Source organism: Diabrotica virgifera, chromosome 7 (genome assembly GCF_917563875.1).
Source record: "Diabrotica virgifera virgifera chromosome 7, PGI_DIABVI_V3a".
Lineage (NCBI taxonomy): Eukaryota > Metazoa > Arthropoda > Insecta > Coleoptera > Chrysomelidae > Diabrotica > Diabrotica virgifera.
The window spans coordinates 65,433,683-65,438,580 of NC_065449.1; the positions used below are offsets into that span (position 1 = coordinate 65,433,683).

At 31.3% G+C, this 4,898-nt stretch overlaps 1 long non-coding RNA gene across 1 annotated transcript; it reads left to right on the forward strand.

The window, feature by feature from the left end:
* The first annotated feature begins 1,219 nt into the window (after nucleotides 1-1,219).
* Nucleotides 1,220-2,201, forward strand: LOC126887666 (uncharacterized). The gene is made up of 2 exons (XR_007699135.1): nucleotides 1,220-1,559; nucleotides 1,851-2,201. It is a non-coding gene; the product is annotated as an uncharacterized LOC126887666 (long non-coding RNA).
* Nucleotides 2,202-4,898: the final 2,697 nt, after the last annotated feature.

Sequence of the window (4,898 nt, forward strand, 5' to 3'; positions counted from 1 at the left end):
GATTCCATATAATTTGCTTGCCATTTTAATCTGAGCCGGTAAAATATTCTTGTTTATATTTTCTCCCGTAATACATTTTGTGCCAAGCTTGTTAATTCATAATGGTCTATGATCCCAAGCAATAATAACTTATCCTCCGAGCTTTACAACTTCATAATACAATTTTAAAATCTCTTGGTTAATTTTTCTCTATCAAGATGGGTTAATTTCTTCGATTTATGTGTTAAACATAATTCTTACTACTGCACTTTCAGTGTTATATTATAACAAAAATATTTTTTATATTTTCAAATCTAAAATTATATTCCCCATTATTTATTTTAACGGAAATGACGTGGCAACATAGGACGAATATTATTTTGCTGTAATACGAGCGGCGACAACCGCTGACAGTGCCATCTAGTTTAAAAAATATCAGGCATCACGAGCTTTGGTTGATGTTTGGCTGGCTTTATTCCACGGTGGCGCCATCTACCAATAATAAAAACAGATATTAAGAGCTGGTGAAAGTTGTACAGAAAACTATACTATGGGTGGATATTTTCGACAAATGTTGCAATGTACTTTTAATATTACGCAAAAGATGGCGGAACGAGATGGTTTCATAATATTCTTACATAATACAAATAGCTCTTACATAATTAACTATCATAATACAAGCAAATTAATTTTACATTGTAATTTGTAAGAAAATTTGGAGTAAAATGTTTCTTGGTGAAAGAAACATTAATAAAAATAAATCGCTTCCAAGGCCCAGAACTCCATGGTTTTGTCAAAGAATTATGTACAGTAGCGTGCTACTGATAGATCAACGGGCCCTGGATCCAGTTTTGATGCGGACCCCCGCCTAAAACATTAAATATAAATCATCATAAAATCATTATATCATAAAAACTCAAGCTAATTTATAGGCTATTTACTCACGGTTTTTGCTGTAAATAACTGTTCGGATTGAGATGAAATTTGGCATACATATAGCTAACATGTCAAACAAAAAAAAGTGATACCTATTGTGCCGATGTGCGCTTCTGCCCTAGGGGTGTTTCACCCCTTCTCGGTTGAAAAACATACGTTCAAGATAAGTCCGGAATTGGATAAACTGACTAATTCTAAGCAACCTTTAAGTTTGTAACGTTACAAACGTCACATCTTTGATATTTTATTTTTAAATAATTATTTTATCTTATTTTCTTTAATATTTCATTAATCATCATCTTCTTCTAATTGGTTTACCCATTTTCCCCTTTAAAAATCGGTTGGCGCTCTCTTTTATTACCCTCTTTTATTATCTTCTATTTAATATATCTCTTTCATTTAAATCATCATACTGAACATACCTCGTATATTCATACTCTCCAAATATCTGTATTTTCAATACGGAACATGCCGCTACTTCATAGTACTTGGTTGTCATTTTAAATGTCGTTTTCAATGACAGTGTCACTTCATCGACTTGACTCCCTACTCCCTGACATACACTGGAAGGGAAAAATTAATCCTTAAAAAGGCATGTAATTCGAAAAATAAATCATTTCTATTTCATCAAATCATCTCTTGGGGTAAGGATAACATTATATTGTGATTATATTTCTCCGTCTAACAGTTTTTCTAATTGTTTTTTATCTAACCTAACTTCCAATGTCAGACCATGTGTTCTGATATTTTAGTTTCAAATATAATTATCTTTTAATTTACATGTATGCACGTTTAGTAATCAGAATTTTAACTATTCTCATCTAAATTTCATTTGATTTATTCTTGTCATCTGCTACTCTTTCTGACGATTAGAACGGCAGATGGCACACGTTGGTTTTTCTTCTTGATGATTGATATGTGTCTCTATTTTATAGTTTTTTGGAAAGAAACCACTTTTCTCCCTCCGGGAGTTTCAACAACCCTCAAATCGCCGGCGATACAACAACGAGGACCATGTCATCAGGGCTGCAACCACATAACCAAGACTGCAACGACCAACATCCGTAGGCCTGGTGGAATACAACACCTACAACCCCAGAGCCCGTTGCAGAACCAGCAGCAGTACCATACGACATCAAGAAGATACCATCAGCTACCAAAAGCCATAAGTATAATCCAGAATTGTTAGTTTTTGGCAAGAATTTGAATACATTTGTTAATGCAATTTACTAAGTCATTTTATTTATTATATCTTTATGAACAATAAACATGATTAGTTAAAATTATTGTTTTGTTTGCTTCAATTCCAATTTTCATAGTTCATATCTGAGGTTAGGACAAGACGAACACACACCTGAGTGACTGAGCTAAGCTAAGGGTGTAACGATGGCTATCTTGGTTAGTTGAGGTAATATTTTCGAATATTATTTCAATTAGCGGGGTAGTCAATCGCTATTTCGTTACAAGTTCTATAGAGTTTTTCACTAAGTCAATACTTTTCGAGTTATTTGTGAGTGAATATGTCTATCTTAAAAAAAAAAAACACGTTTTGAGAGGGTTTCTCGCCAATACCTCAAAAAGTAAGTATGTTATCGAAAAAAATATTCTTAGTAAAAATATAGCATATAAAAAAGTGAAAAATATGGTGTATATACGAAGTCTTTAAACCCAGTAGATCATAAAATGTAGGTTCTTATTCGTCAAATTCCAAATCGAATATTTCAACGTGAAATAACCAAAAATGAAGCACTTTTCGAGAAAAAGTCATCACAACTTTTAAAGTTTTTAAAAAGCTATATTTTTGATATTTTTTAGCTTCTAGCATCAATATTCAATATTAACTATGTAACGCTAAAAGTAAAGTTGGACACTTTTTTTGGTAAAAAAATCGTAAAAATCACACCTTAAGAGGAAACAGTAGCGATCAACAGGTAGCGAAAACGCGTTCCAAGATTGCGGCTGTAATTTTGAATATTTTTTCGAGATATTTGGCACACATATTCGTAATATAATAAAGAATGGCGGTACAGAGCCCAATTTGAAAAATATATTATTATGTGGAAATTACTCTGTAATTAAATACAATATTAAAAAAACGAGCCTGTACCGCCATTAAGAAGAACAAAAAAATACACTTTCTTCAAATAAACTTTTTTTTCCGATGCCTAGATTTTATGTCATTTTGGAATTACTAATGAAATAAACAATTTAAGTAGTTCCAAAATCTCACAAAATCTAGGCAACGGATAAAAAGGTATATTTGAAGAAAGTGTAGTTTTTTGTTCTTCTTAATGGCGGTACAGGCTCGTTTTTTTAATATTGTATTTAATTACAGAGTAATTTCCACATATTAATATATTTTTCAAATTGGGCTCTGTACCGCCAATCTTTATTATATTACGAATACGTGTGCCAAATATCTCGAAAAATATTCCAAATTACAGCCGTAATCTTGGAACGCGTTTTTGCTACCTGTTGATCGCTACTGTATCACCTTAATTAGCATCCCAAATGAAATTAATCGTTACCGCTTCACAAGTTACTTGACTTAGGTATTGCTTATATTATGATCTGTACCGCTTCAAAGTGCTCATTTTTAAAAACAATTTGGTTTTAAATTAAAAAAAATTTATAATGTTGAAATTTTTTTTTCAAAATAACTTACTAATTATTGGTGATACCAAAAATCTCAACTTGTATAAAAAATATTTGTTTTCTATTGTGAATATGTTGGACTTTTTATTTTCCTGAAGACAAAAATTGGTTATAAGACATGTCTGTTCAAAATTTGCATACACTCGTGATTAGTGACTCGTTTAAGCCCATTTGACTACGGCCTTTTCAAAAATAAGCCCTTTGAACCAACGAATCTTACATATCTTATAAACAATAAGTAAAGTAATTTTTTGTCAACCGATAACGATTAATATCTTTTTGGATGCTAACTAGAAGATGATTTTCACGATTTTTTACCAACCAAAAAAAAAGCTATCTACCAACATTATTTTGATCGAAATTTATCTACTTTTGATGTTAGAAACTTAAAAAAACAATAGACTATTAAAACAGTAAATGAACATTAATCCTATTGTTTTTCATACTGACATGACTGATCACGATCACTTTACGCCAGCCGTTTTTATAAATAATAAAACTCAAAAATTTTCTACATCCAAATCTCCAGTCATAATTAAAAATCTTAATATCGGAAAACTAACACAGCTTTTAAAAAATGAACATTGGAATGAAATTTATATCAACAAAATAGATTTTCAAATTGCATATGCTACATTTATAAATAAGTTAAATAATTACATACAAACCTATACGGAGATAAAAATACCAAAAAAAACCTTGGATAACGGTGGGGTTGATCTTTTATCAAACGACTAGATTTTCTTAAAAAGAAATTAGTGTCTATATATAGGGTCTTGTTATTCTTACCACTATTTTCTATATTTAGAATTTAATTTCAATTTTTCAGAATTCCCTACCCATATAAAAGTACAGGCTGAATGATGACGGTTCTATAAACATGAGTATCGAGCCTATTGTATTGGGATTATTTCTATGACCCAGTATAAAACTTGCAATGCATATTTGCAACTTTGTAGTTTACCTACCTACATCTGATTCATGAATCTTGCTAATATAAAAATATAACTCTTTAAGTTATCACGTGTAGGCAGCCCTGGCGGTTAGTCTTTACAGGTGTTGAAATATGGGCTTTGGAAAGCAGGTAAAACTAGTAAGGAAGCTTAAAACAGTATTGTACATTGTATTTCAATAAATTTTGTTTTCAGTTTTTTGAGGAATAGGAATTCTTCGTTTTTATTTATAAGTACCTACATAAAAATTAAAATCTATTAAGCAGTTACACTTCCTATGTGTGTACTAGTGTAGTTTAAAATGTCCCCATCCAATTTGAAACAAAAGAAGCAAAAAGCGCGTTAAAGCAGGCCCCTGGTTCCGCGGAACCATGC